Below are 14,795 nucleotides of genomic sequence, written 5' to 3'. Positions count from 1 at the left end.
TAATTTCTGCTGTGCAGCAAAGTGATTCAGTTTTATATCTATCTATCTATATATCTATCTATATATATCTATAGCTATATATCTATATATCTATATATATTCTTTTCCATTATGGTTAATCACAGGATATTGAATATAGTTTCCTCTGCTGTACAGTAGGCCTTTGTGGGTTGTCCATCCTATGTAGAATAGTTTGCTTCTGCTATTCCAAAACTCCCAATCTTTCCTTCACTCTCTCCTTGGCAACCACAACTCTCTTTTCTATATCTGTGTGCTTGTTTCTGTTTCGCTGACATGTTCATTTGTGTCCTGTTTTCGATTCCACATATAAGTGATATTATATGGTATTTGTCTTTCTCTCTCTGACTTACTTCACTTAGTATCATTATCTCTAGGTGCATCCATGTTGCTGCAAATGGCATTACTTCATTCTTTTTATGTCTGAGTAATATCTATTGTATACGTATACCACACCTTCTTTATACATTCATTTTTCAATGAACATTTAGGTTGTTTCCATGTCTTGGCTATTATAAATAGTGCTGCTATGAACATAGGGTTTCATGTATCTTTTTGAATTATAGTTTTGTCTAGATATATGTCCACAAGTGGGATTGCTAGATCATATGGCAACTCTCTTTATAGTTTTTTTGAGGAACCTCCATACTGTTTTCCATAGTGGCTGCACCAACTTACATGGCCACTGACAGTGTAGAAGGGTTCCCTTTTCCCCATACCCCCTCCAGCATGTGTTAATTGTAGATTTTTTTTAATGATGGCCATTCTGATCAGTGTGAAGTGATACCTCATTGTAATTTGGATTTGCGTTTATCTAATAATTAGTGATGATGAGCATCTTTTCATGTGCCTATTGGCTCTCTGTATGTCTTCTTTGGAGAAATGTTTATTTAGGTCTTCTACCCATTTTTCCATTGAGCTATTTGTTATTTTGTTATTGAGTTGTATGAGCTGTTTGTATAGTTTGGAAATTAAGCCCTTGTCAGTCTCATCATTTGCTAATATTGTCTCCCAGTCCATAGGGTGTATTTTCATTTTGATTATGGTTTCCTTTGCTGTGCAAAAGCTTATAAGTTTGATTAGTTCCTGTTTCTTTTTTGCTTTTACAGTAAGTCCCCTACATATGAACAAGTTCTGTTCCAAGAGTGCGTTTGTAAGTCCAATTTGTTTGTAAGTCCAACAAAGTTCACCTAGGTACCCAACTTACACAGTCGGCTATACGGTATTGTACCGTAATAGGTTTATAATACTTTTCACGCAAACAATACATAAAAAACAAGCACAAAAACAAAGAAAGCATTTTTAATCTTACAGTACAGTAACTTGAAAAGTACAGTAATACAGTACAACAGCTGGGATACTCGGGCTGGCATCGAGGGAACAGGCGAGAAGAGTTACTGATTGGAGGAGGGAGAGGAGGTGGGAGATGGTAGAGGTGAAGGATTATCAGAAGTAGGAGACAGAGGGCAAGCTTCAATTTCACTCATACCTGACGTTGATGGCAAAGGTTCTGGTTCCTTGCTGGATTTAATTCTATCTACCCTCTTGAAAGAATGATCCATTGATGTCTGGGTAGTAGCTCTTTTTTTCTCATCATAGATGACAAGGTAGCACTGGATTGCATTCTGAATGGCTGCTGCCACCTTTGGGTCCCATTCTAGGTTCGGGTCCTGTGCCTCAAAAACTAACAGTGCTTCCTCAAATAACGAAGATTCCCTTGCCATTTTCTGTGTCGTGAATCTCTTCAGTTCTTCAGTTACTTTTTCTTCCTCCTGTCCCTCTTCATCCTTTCTCTGGGCCTCCAATTCCATCAGTAAGCTCCTCATGTTGCACAGCAAGGAGTTCAGCGAAATCGTCCTCTTGCAGATCTAGCTCCAGCTTCTCGCTGAGGGTCACTACGTTGCTGAAGACCTCTTCGGACTTCTGATCTACCTTCTCAAATCCACAAAAGTCATGAACAAACTGTGGGCAAAGGTTCTTCCAAACCCCATTCATGGTGACCGCCATACCCTCACACCATGCAAAGTCAATGTTTTTTATGGTCTTGTAGATGTTATAGTCCTTCCAAAGTTGTCCCTAGGTTGTTCCTGATTTGTCACTTCCCTTTACTGCCTGACAAAAAGTGTGACATAAATAATATTTCTTGAAAGTCGGTATAACGCCCTGGTCCATAGGTTGGATGAGCAGCGTAATATTTGGTGACAGATGCAGTACTTTGACGTTGGGATGAAAGTCATCCATGAATGGGGGGTGGCCCAGAGCATAGTCGAGCAGCAAAAGAATGTTTTGCTGGAACGTCCTTCTCCAAGCAATATTTCTCTACATCTGGGATACAGTGGTGGCAAAACCAGTCCTGGAACGTGGCCTGTGTAATCCGGGATTTGGGGTTATGCTTCCACACAACAGGAAGAGAGCCCTTGGCTATGTTTTTAAGGGTTCTTGGGTTCTGTGAATGATAAACTAAGAGAGGTTTCAGCTTCAATTCACCGGAAGCATTGCCACCAAACAACAGTTAGCCTATCCTTTGCTGCTTTACAGCCCGGCATCAACTTTTCCTCCTTACTGATGTAACTTCGGTCTGGCATCCTCTTCCAGTACAGTTGTGTCTCATCCACATTAAAAACCTGGTTGGGTAAATACACACCATCATCAATAATTTCTCAAAGTGTTTCTGGAAGTTCCTGGACAGCTACCCTATCTGCACTTACTGTCTCTCCACTTACTTTTACATTGTGAAGGTGGGCTCTAGCCTTGAACCGATGAAACCAGCCATGGCTGGCATTAAAAGATGTGCCCTCTGATTCTTTGCCGTGTTTCTTCTTCAAGTCTTCATAAAGACTTTTAGCTTTCTCTTGAATCAGCGTTAAGTTGAGCAGGACTCAGCGCTGATGTTGATCCTGCATCCGCACACTGAGAAGTTTCTCCATCTCCTCCATCACTTTTCCATGCTTCTTGGATATTTTGTCAACATCGTCGGCACAGCAGACTTCACATGTTCCATGATCTTGTCCTTGTTCTTTAGATTCGTGCCAGTGATTGAATGATTCATGTTATAAGAATGAGCGATGTCTAACATCTTTTTGCCTCGCTCCACTCTCTCAATTACTTTCACTTTTGTTTCCGTCATTATCGCTTGGCGCTTCTTAACAGTACCAGCTACATCACCTCTGCTTTTACGCTTGCTTCCAGGCATCTTGGGCTTGAAATAAAGGTACTGTACTACTGTACTCTATACAGTACTGTAAAGTACACAAAAGCACAACCACATATAGAGGAAGCATGCACGTGACAATGTATGCCAGACACGTGAACTAACTTACATGATTGGACATGCGAATGGACGTTTGCATCTTTGAAAGTTTGCAACTTGAAGGTTCATATGTAGGTGTCTTACTGTATTTGTACTGCCTAAGGAGAACTACCTAGGAAAATTTTGGTATGACTTATGTCAGAGAATGTTTTGCTTATGTTCTCTTCTAGGAGTTATAAGGTGTCCTATCTTATATTTAAGCATATAAGCCGTTTTGAGTTTGTTTTTGTGTATGGTGTGAGGGTATGTTCTGACTTCACTGATTTGCATACGGCTCTCCAACTTTCAAAACACCACTTGCTGAAGAGACTATCTTTTCCCCATTGTATATTCTTGCCTCCTTTGTCAAAGGTTAATTGACCATAGGTGTGTGGGTTTATTTCTTAGCTCTCTATTCTATTCCATTGATCCATGTATCTCTTTCTGTGCCGATACCATGTGGCTTTGATTACTGTAACTTTGTAGTATTGTCTGAAGTTTAGGAGGGTTATGCCTCCTGCTTTGTTCTTTTTCCTGGGGATTGTGTTCACATTTCTGACTTTTTATGGTTCCAGATACATTTTAGGATTATTTGTTCTAGTTCTGGGGAAAATGTCATGGGTAATTTGATAGGGATCACATTAAATCTGTAGATTGCTTTGGGTAGTATAGCCGTTTTAACAGTATTAATTCTTCCCATCCAAGAGTGTGGGATGTCTTTCCATTTCTTTGAATCATCTTCAGTTTCCTTTACTAATGTTTTGTAGTTCTCAGTATATAAGTCTTTCACCTCCTTGGTGAGGTTTATTCCTAAGCATTTTATTTTTTTGATGCCATTAAAAAAAAGATTGCTTGTTTACATTTCCTTTCTGATATTTCATTGTTAGTGTAAAGAAATGCAACCAGGGACTTCCCTGGTGGCTCCGTGGTTGAGAATCCGCCTGCCAATACAGGGGACACAGGTTTGAGCCCTGATGCAGGAAGATCTCACATGCCGTGGAGCAACTAAACCTGTGTGCCACAACTACTTAGCCTGCACTCTAGAGCCAGTGAGCCACAAATACTGAGCCCATGTGCCACAACTACTTAAGCCTGCGTGCCTAGAGCCCGTGCTCCACAACAAGAGAAGCCACTGCAATGAGAAGCCTGTGCACCACAAGAAAGTCTAGTCCCCACTGGCCACAACTAGAGAAAGCCCGTGCACAGCAATGCAGCCAAAATAAATTTTTTTAAAAAAAGAAAGAAAAACCAGGAAATGCCACCAACTTATATATGTTAATCTTGTATCCTGCTACTTTGCTGAATTTGCTTATCAGTTCTAGTAGTGTTTGTGTGGAATTTTTAGGGTTTCCTTTATATATATTATCATGTCATCTGCATATAATGACAACTTTACCTCTTCCCTTCCAATTTGGTTAGATTTTATTTCTTTTTCTTGTCTGATTGTTGTGGCTAGGACTTCCAATACTATGTTGAAGAGAAGACGTGAGAGTGGGCATCCTTGTTTTGTTCCAGATTTTAGCGGGAAGGCTTTCAGCTTATGAACGTTGAGTATTATATTGGCTGTGGGTTTGTCATAAATAGCTTTTATTATGTTGAGATATGTTTCCTCTATACCCACTTTGGTAAGTGTTTTTGTCATGAATGGATGTTGAAGCTTTTCAAATGCTTTTTCACCATCTATTGAGATGATCGTTTGTTTCTTGTTTTTCCTTTGTTGATGGGGTGTATCATGTTGATTGATTTGCATATGTTGAAACAACTTTGTGACACTGGGGTGAATCAAATTTGGTCATGGTGTATGATCCTCTTATGTGTTGTCGGATTCGGTTTTCTAATATTCAGTTGAGAATTTTTGCATCTATATTTATCAACGATATTGGCCTGCAGTTTTCTTTTTTGGTATTGTCTTTCTCTGTGTTTTTTTTTTTTTTTTTTAAGTCTTTATTGAATTTGTTCCAATATTGCTTCTGTTTTATGTTTTGGTTTCTTGTTTGTGAGGCATGTGGGATCTTAGCTCCAAAACCAGGGATCAAACCCGCACCCCCTGCACTGGAAGGCAAAATCTTAACTGCTGGACCACCAGAAAAGTCCCCATCTGTTTTATTTGTTTTTTTTTTTAAGTAAATTTCTTTCTTTCTTTATTTTTGGATGCATTGGGCATTCGTTGCTGTGCTCGGGCTCTCTCTAGTTGCGGCGAGCGGGGGCTACTCTTCGTTGTGGTGTGCAGGCTGTTCATTGTGGTGGCTTCTTTTGTTGCAGATCATGGGCTCTAGGTGCATGGGTTTCAGCAGTTGTGGCTATCAGGCTCAGTAGTTGTGGCTCGTGGGCTGTAGAGCGCAGGCTCAGTAGTTGTGGCACACAGGCTTAGTTGCTCCATGGCATGTGGGATCTTTCCAGACCAGGTCTCGAACCTATGTCCCCTGCAGTGGCAGACAGATTCTTAACCACTGTGCCACCAGGGAAGTCCCCCCCCCATCTGTTTTTGATATCAGCGTGATAGTGGCTTCATAGAATGTATTTGGAAGGAGTCCTTACTCTTCAATCTTTTTGAAGAGTTTGAGAAGAATCAGCGTAAGTTCTGCTTTTTATATTTGGTAGAATTTGCCTGTGAAACCATCTGATCCTGGACTTCTGTTGGTAGGGAGTGTTTTAAAATTACAGATTCTATTTTTTTTTAATTCTATTTATTTATTTATTTATTTATTTTTGGCTGTGTTGGGTCTTTATTTCTGTGCGAGGGCTTTCTCTAGTTGCAGCAAGCGGGGGCCACTCTTCATCACGGTGCGTGGGCCTCTCACTATCGTGACCTCTCTTGTTGTGGAGCACGGGCTCCAGACGCTCAGGCTCAGTAGTTGTGGCTCACGGGCCCAGTTGCTCCGCGGCATGTGGGATCTTCCCAGACCAGGGCTCGAACCCGTGTCCCCTGCATTGGCAGGCAGATTCTCAACCACTGCGCCACCAGGGAAGCCCTCTATTTTGCTTTTAGTGATCAGTATGTTCAAGTTATCTATTTCTACTTGATTCACTTTTGTGTGGCTGTAAAAAAACAAAATATATTTTTAAGTTATGTTAGCACCTAAATACTTACCATGTATTAGACCACAAAAGAGCAAAGAAAAAATATTAAAATATTTTTTCAAATACAAAAAGTATTGAAATGTTTTAAAGAAATTGGTATAGTAATACTAATTACAATAATGACAAATTGTTCTGAACTTAAAGACTACTTATATCTAAGATGCATATTATATGCTTATTGTTTTATTGTTTTTAATTTTATTTATTTATTTATTTATGGCTGTGTTGGGTCTTCGTTTCTGTGTGAGGGCTTTCTCTAGTTGCGGCAAGCGGGGGCCACTCTTCATCGCGGTGCGCGGGCCTCTCACTATGGTGGCCTCTCTTGTTGCGGAGCAGAGGCTCCAGACGCGCAGGCTCAGTAGTTGTGGCTCACAGGCCCAGTTGCTCCGCGGCATGTGGGATCTTCCCAGACCAGGGCTCGAACCCGTGTCCCCTGCATTGGCAGGCAGATTCTCAACCACTGCGCCACCAGGGAAGCCCTGTTTTATTGTTTTTAAATACATGGAATGTTTAATCCTTTCTAATGTAATTCTTTTATTTTACCTGTATATTGTGAAAAAAAATCAGTTGCACATAATATAAAAAATTACACTTTAATAGGAGATATTAATCCATCTACATTTACTATAGTACTGAAAATACTTAGGTTTAGCGTTCCATGTCATTGAGTGCTCTATTTTATTTATTTATTTTTAAAAAAGATTTAATTTGGGGGGGGGGGCATAAATTATTTATTTATTTATTTAATTTTAACATCTTTATTGGGCTATAATTGCTTCACAATGGTGTGTTAGTCTCTGCTTTATAACAAAGTGAATCAGCTATACATATCCATATATCCCCATATCTCCTCCCTGTTGCGTCTCCCTCCCGCCCTCCCTATCCCACCCCTCTAAGTGGTCATAAAGCACTGAGCTGATCTCCCTGTTCTATGCAGCTGTTTCCTACTAGCTAGCCATTTTACATTTGGTAGTATATATAAGTCCATGCCACTCTCTCACTTCGTCCCAGCTTACCCTTCCCCCTCCCCATGTCCTCAAGTCCATTCTCTATGTCTGCGTCTTTATTCCTGTCCTGTCCCTAGGTTCTTCCCAACCGTTTTTTTTTCCTTTTCTTTTTAGGTTCCACATATATGTGTTAGCATACAGTATTTGTTTTTGTCTTTCTGACTTACTTCACTCTGTATGACAGACTCTAGGTCCATCCATCTCTCTACAAATAACTCAATTTCATTTCTTTCTATGGCTGAGTAATATTCCATTTTATATTGAAGATGTGCAACATCTTTTTTACCTCTTCATCAGTTGATGGACACTTAGGTTGCTTCCATGTCCTCTCTATTGCAAATAGAGCTGCAATGAACATTGTGGAACATGACTCTTTTTGAATTATGGCTTTCTCCAGGTATATGCCCAGTAGTGGGATTGCTGTGTCACATGGTAGTTCTATTTTTAGTTTTTTAAGGAACCTCCATACTGTTCTCGATAGTGGCTGTATCAATTTACACTCCCACCAACGGTGCAAGAGGGTTCCCTTTTTTCCACACCTCTGCAGCATTTATTGTTTGTAGATCTTTTTGATGATGGCCATTCTTACCTGTGTGTGTGGTGATACCTCATTGTAATTTCGATTTGCATTTCTCTAATGATCAGTGATGCTGAGCATTCTTTCATGTGTTTGTTGGCAATCTGTATATCTTCTTTGGAGAAATGTCTATTTAGGTCTTCTGCCCATTTATGGATTGGGTTGTTTGTTTGTTTGTTTGTTTGTTTGTTTTGATATTGAGCTGCATGGGCTGCTTGTAAAGTTTGGAGATTAATCCTTTGTCAGCTGCTTCGTTGGCAAATATTTTCTCCCATTCTGAGGGTGGCCTTTTCGTCTTGTTTACATTTTCCTTTGCTGTGCAAAAGCTTTTAAGTCTCCTTAGGTCTCATTTGTTTATGTTTCTTTTTAATTTCCGTTTTCTAGGAGGTGGGTCAAAAAGGATCTTGCTGTGATTGATGTCATAGAGTGTTCTGCCTATGTTTTCCTCTAAGAGTTTGATAGTGTCTGGCCTTACATTTAGGTCTTTAATCCATTTTGAGTTTATTTTTGTGTATGGTGTTAGGGAGTCTTCTAATTTCGTTCTTTTACCTGTAGCTGTCCAGTTTTCCCAGCACCACTTATTGAAGAGGCTGTGATTTCTCCATTGTATATTCTTGCCTCCTTTATCAAAAATAAGGTGACCATATGTGTATGGGTTTATGTCTGGGCTTTCTCTCCTGTTCCATTGATCTATATTTCTGTTTTTGTGCCAGTACCATACTGTCTTGACTACTGTAGCTTTGTAGTATTGTCTGAAGTCAGGGAGCCTGATTCCTCCAGCTCTGTTTTTCTTCTCAAGATTGCTTTGGCTGTTCGGGGTCTTTTGTGTTTCCATACAAATTGTGAAATTTTTTTGTTCTAGTTCTCTGAAAAATGCCATTGGTAGTTTGATAGGGATTGCATTGAATCTGTAGATTGCTTTGGGTAGTAGAGTCATTTTCACAATGTTGATTCTTCCAATCCAAGAACATGGTATATCTCTGTATCTGTTTGTGTCATCTTTGATTTCTTTCATCAGTGTCTTATAGTTTGTTGAGTAAACGTCTTTTGTCTCCTTAGGTAGGTTTATTCCAAGGTATTTTATTCTTTTTTTTGCAGTGGTAAATGGGAGTGTTTCCTTAATTTCTGTTTCAGATTTTTCATCTTTAGTGTATAGGAATGAAAGACATCTTTATGATGTCTTTCCTCTGCTGTACATTAATTTTGTATCCTGCAACCTTACCAGGTTCATTGATTAACTCTAGTAGGTTTCTGCTAGCATCTTTAGGATTCTCTATGTATAGTATCATGTCATCTGCAAACAGTGAGAGCTTAACTTCTTCTTTTCCGATTTGGATTCCTTTTATTTCTTTTTCTTCTCTGATTGCTGTAGCTAAAAATTCCAAAAGTGTGTGGAATAATAGTGGTGAGAGTGGGCAACCTTGTCTTGTTCCTGATCTTGGTGGAAATGGTTTCACTTTTTCACCATTGAGAACGATGCTGGCTGTGGGTTTGTCATATATGGCCTTTATTATGTTGAGGAAAGTTCCCTCTATGCCTACTTTCTGGAGGGTTTTTATGATAAATGGGTGTTTAATATTGCCGAAAGCATTTTCTGCATCTATTGAGATGACCATATGGTTTTTATCCTTCAGTTTTTTAATGTGGTGCATTACATTGATTTGCATGTATTGAAGAATCCTTGCATCCCTGGGATAAACCCCACTTGATCATGGTGTATGATCCTTTTAAGGCGCTGTTGGATTCTGTTTGCTAGTATTGTGCAGTGGATTTTTGCAGCTATGTTCATCAGTGATATTGGCCTGTAGTTTTCTTTCTTTGTGACATCTTTGTCTGGTTTTGGTGTCAGGGAGATGGTGGTCTCATAGAATAAGTTTGGGAGAGTTCCTCCCTCTGCTATATTTTGGAAGAGTTTGAGAAGGATAGGTGTTAACTCTTCTCTAAATGTTTGATAGAATTTGCCTGTGAAGCCATCTGGTCCTGGGCTTTTGTTTGTTGGAAGATTTTTAATCACAGTCTCAAGTTCAGTGCTTGGGATTGGTTTGTTTATAGTTTCTATTTCTTCCTGGTTCAGTCTTGGAAGGTTGTGCTTTTCTAAGCATTTGTCCATTTCTTCCAGGTTGTCCATTTTATTGGCATATAGTTGCTTGCAGTAATCTCTCATGATCCTTTGTATTTCTGCAGTGTCAGTTGTTACTTCTCCTTTTTCATTTGTAATTCTATTGATTTGAGTCGTCTCCCTTTTTTTCTTGATGAGTCTGGCTAATGGTTTATCAATTTTGTTTATCTTCTCAAAGAACCAGCTTTTAGTTTTTTTGATCTTTGTTGTTGTTTCCTTCATTTCTTTTTCATTTATTTCTGGTCTGATCTTTATGATGTCTTTCCTCTGCTGACTTTGTTTTTTTTTTTTTTTTTTTCTTTCTTTCTCTAATTGCTTTAGGTGTAAGGTTAACTTGTTTATTTGAGATGTTTCTTGTTTCTTGAGGTAGGATTGTATTGCTATAAACTTCCCTCTTAGAACTGCTTTTGCTGCATCCCATAGGTTTTGGGTCTTCATGTTTTCATTGTCATTTGTTTCTAGGTATTTTTTTATTTCCTCTTTGATTTCTTCAGTGATGTCTTGGTTATTAAGTAGTGTATGGTTTAGCGTCCATGTGTTTCTATTTTTTTTACAGATTTTTTCCTGTAATTGATATCTAGTCTGATAGCATTGTGGTCAGAAAAGATACTTGATACGATTTCAATTTTCTTATATTTACCAAGGCTTGATTTGTGACCCAAGTTATGATCTATCCTGGAGAATGTTCCACGAGCACTTGAGAAAAAGCGTATTCTGTTGTTTTTGGATGGAATGTCCTATAAATATCAATTAAGTCCATCTTGTTTAATGTATCATTTAAATCTTGTGTTTCCTTATTTACTTTCATTGTGGATGATCTGTTCATTGGTGAAAGAGGGGTGCTAAAGTCCCCTACTATGATCGTGTTACTGTCGATTTCCCCTTTTATGGCTGTTAGCATTTGCCTTATGTATTGAGGTGCTCCTATGTTGGGTGCATAAATATGTACAATTGTTATATCTTCTTCTTGGATTGATCCCTTGATCATTATGTAGTGTTCTTCATTGTCTCCTGTAATAGTCTTTATTTTAAAGTCTTTTCCGTCTGATATGAGAATTGCTACTCTAGCTTTCTTTTGATTTCCATTTGCCTGGAATATCTTATTCCATCCCCTCACTTTCCATGTGTATGTGTCCCTATGTCTGAAGTGGGTCTCTTGTAGACCACATACATACCGGTCATGTTTTTGGATCCATTCAGCCAGTCTATGTCTTTTGGTTGGAGCATTTAATCCATTTACATTTAAGGTAATTATTGATATGTATGTTCTTATTACCATTTTCTTAATTGTTTTGGGTTTCTTATTGTAGGTCTTTTCCTTCTCTTGTGTTTCCTGCCTAGAGAAGTTCCTTTAGCATTTGTTGTAAGGCGGGTTTGGTGGTGCTGAATTCTCTTAGTTTTTGCTTGTCTGTAAAGGTTTTAATTTCTCTGTCGAATCTGAACGAGATCCTTGGTGGGTCGAGCAATCTTGGTTGTAGCTTTTCCCCTTTCATTACTTTAAATATGTCCTGCCAGTCCCTTCTGGCTTGCAGAGTTTCTGCTGAAAGTTCAGCTGTTAGCCTTATGGGGATTCCCTTGTATGTTATTTGTTGCTTTTCCCTTGCTGCTTTTAATATTTTTTCTTTGTATTTAATTTTTGATAGTTTGATTAATATATGTTTTGACATGTTTCTCCTTGGGTTTATCTTGTATGGGACTCTCTGCGCTTCCTGGACTTGATTAACGTTTTCCTTTCCCATATTAGGGAAGTTTTCAACTATAATCTCTTTAAATATTTGTTCAGTGTCTTTCTTTTTCTCTTCTACTTCTGGGACCCCTATATTCGAATGTTGGTGCGTTTGATGTTGTCCCAGAGGTGTCTCAGATTGTCCTCAATTCTTTTCATTCTTTTTTCTTTATTCTGCTTTGCAGTAGTTATTTCCACTATTTTATCTTCCAGGTCATTTATCCATTCTTCTGCCTCAGTTATTCTGCTATTGTTTCCTTCTAGAGAATTTTTAATTCTATTTATTGTGTTGTTCATCATTGTTTGTTTGCTCTTTAGTTCTTCTAGGTCCTTGTTAAACGTTTCTTGTCTATTCTCCATTCCAGTTCCAAGATTTGGGATCATCTTTACTATCATTACTCTGAATTCTTTTTCAGGTAGACTGCCTATTTCCTCTACATTTGTTTGGTCTGGTGGGTTTTTAGCTTGCTCCTTCATCTGCTGTGTGTTTCTGTGTCTTCTCATTTGGCGTTGGGGACTGTGTTTGGGGTCTCCTTTTCAGAGGCTTCAGATTCGTAGTTCCCGTTGTTTTTGGTGTCTGCCCCCAGTGGCTAAGGTTGGTTCAGTGGGTTGTGTAGGCTTTCTGATGGAGGGGACTGGTGCCTGTGTTCTGGGGGGTGTGTCTGGATCTTGTCTTTCTGGTGGACAGATCCGCATCTGGTGGTGTGTTTTGGGGTGTCTGTGACCTTATCGTGATTTTCGGCAGCCTCTCTGCTAATGGGTAGGCCTGCATTCCTGTCTTGCTAGTTGTTTGGCATGGGATGTCCAGCACTGGATCTTGCTGGTCTCTGAGTGGAGCTGGGTCTTAGCGTTGAGACAGATATCTCTGGGAGAGCATTCGCCATTTGATATTACAAGGTGCCGGAGGTCTCTGGTAGACCAATGTCCTGAACTCGGCTCTCCCACCTCAGAGGCACAGGCTTGACACCCGGCTGGAGCACCAAGACCCTGTCAGCCACACGGCTGGGGGTGAGAGCAAGAGGTAGCTTTGGTACATCTCAAAGACCACCAATGAGATTCACTGACCATTTTCTCTCCAGAAGTGAAGAAAACAAAATTCAGACTTTGGCTAGTCAGGCACTTTGGTAGCCAGCCTCCAAGATGGTCCTAATTATCCCCTAATTATCTCCCAGTCTTCATGTACCAGTGTGGCTCCTCACACTTGAAAAGGGTTGACTGTTTAACTAATAAGAAATTGCAGAAATGGCAAAGTGCAGCTTCCAAAGTTATAAAAGACATTGCAGCTTCTGCTTTGGTTTCTGCTAGATCACTCATCCTGGGGTAAGCCAGCTGCCATGTCATGAGGACACTCAAGCAGCCCTAAGGAGAGATCCATGTGGCAAGGAACTGAGGCCTCTTACCTACAGCCACGTGAGTGAGTCATCTCAGAAGTCAAAAGATTTAATTTTTTAAATTTTTGGTTGCGTTGGGTCTTCGTCGCTGCTCAGGGTTTCTCTAGTTGTGTCAAGCAGGGGTTACTCATCGTTGTGGTGCACGGGCTTCTCCTTGCGATGGTTTCTCTTGTTGTGGAGTACGGGCTCTAGGTGCATGGGCTTCAGTAGTTGTGTCATGCAGGCTCAATAGTTGTTGCTTGCAGGCTCTAGAGCACAGGCTCAGTAGTTGTGGCACACGGGCTTAGTTGCTCTGCGGCATGTGGGATCTTCCCAGACCAGAGATGGGACCCCTGTTCCCTGCATTGGCAGGCAAATTCTTACCCACTGTGCCACCAGGGAAGTCCAGTGTGCTCTTTTTTAAACCTAGTCTGTTTTCATTATTTTCTATCTTAACGATTCTGTATTAAAGAAAAAAAATAATACTGCTTTCTACCCCTCCTCTTTGAGGATTATATATGAAGAAGTATGTCTTATTTATTAACCTCAAATTTTCACCTTACTTTTAAGAAGTAATCACAATGTCAAGTATTTAATACTTTTCACTTCCACCTTGAAAAGCATGGATATTAAAGTGCTAATACAATTACCTTCCCTAGTCTATCTTTTTTAGTTTTTGTTGTGTATAAAAAACAACAAAAAACATGCATGGTTTGTAAGGAAATGAGAAATTTCAGAAAATTCAGCATCTGAATACACTCTAAACATAGTCTCTAGATAAAGACACAGAAAATTGCCAGATACTCAGAGGCCCCCTGGTCCCATTCTAGTGACTCCCCTTAAGGTTTAATATTGTTCTGGTATCTAACAAAAAGATAACTTTACCTGTATTTTGTATTTTATATAAATGTTATGGCACAGTAAAATCACTTTTAGATTGGGCTTTTTTATTTTATGTTGTTTGTGAATATGCCTGTATGGTTGCCTGTTGTTGTGATCATGCATTGCCACTGTTGCATAGGATTCCATAGTGTAAATATTTAACTATTAATTAATTTATTCCAATGTGTATTACAATATGAGTGATTTTCAGTTTGTGTCTATTGAGAACAGCACTGGTATATAAATTCTAGAACTTGAGCTTTGGTGGTGTGTGTATAAATTATTGTTCAGTATACATGTAGTAGTAAAATTTTCGAGTCATAACTTTCTTGTGTTTATCTTTTTAGATATTTCTAAATATTTTCAAAACATTTGGATGACTTTTCATCTTCAGCAGCAGTGAATGAGATTCAAGGATTATACACATTCTTGTCAAACTTGATAATACCTGTCATTTTCATTTGAACTTTCTGGTTGGTGAGTGATAATTCCAGGTATCACACTTTTGCATTTAATTGACTACTAAGAAGCCAAGCGTCTTTTGATATGTTTACTTAACATTCTGTACTCTCTTTTTTGAAATATCTTTTGGTATATTTTCCCCATTTTGCTATTCCTTTATCTTCTTATTGAAGACTTCCTTTTTTTTAACATCTGAAGACTTCTTATTTAGGAGTTTTTAATACATGCTTGATATGAGTTCTTCTCTCTTTCTGTCTCTCCTCT

This window comes from Balaenoptera borealis (assembly GCF_965194805.1).
Source record: "Balaenoptera borealis genome assembly, chromosome: 5".
In the NCBI taxonomy this organism is placed as follows: Eukaryota; Metazoa; Chordata; class Mammalia; order Artiodactyla; family Balaenopteridae; genus Balaenoptera; species Balaenoptera borealis.
Note: the sequence above shows the minus strand (reverse complement) of the source record.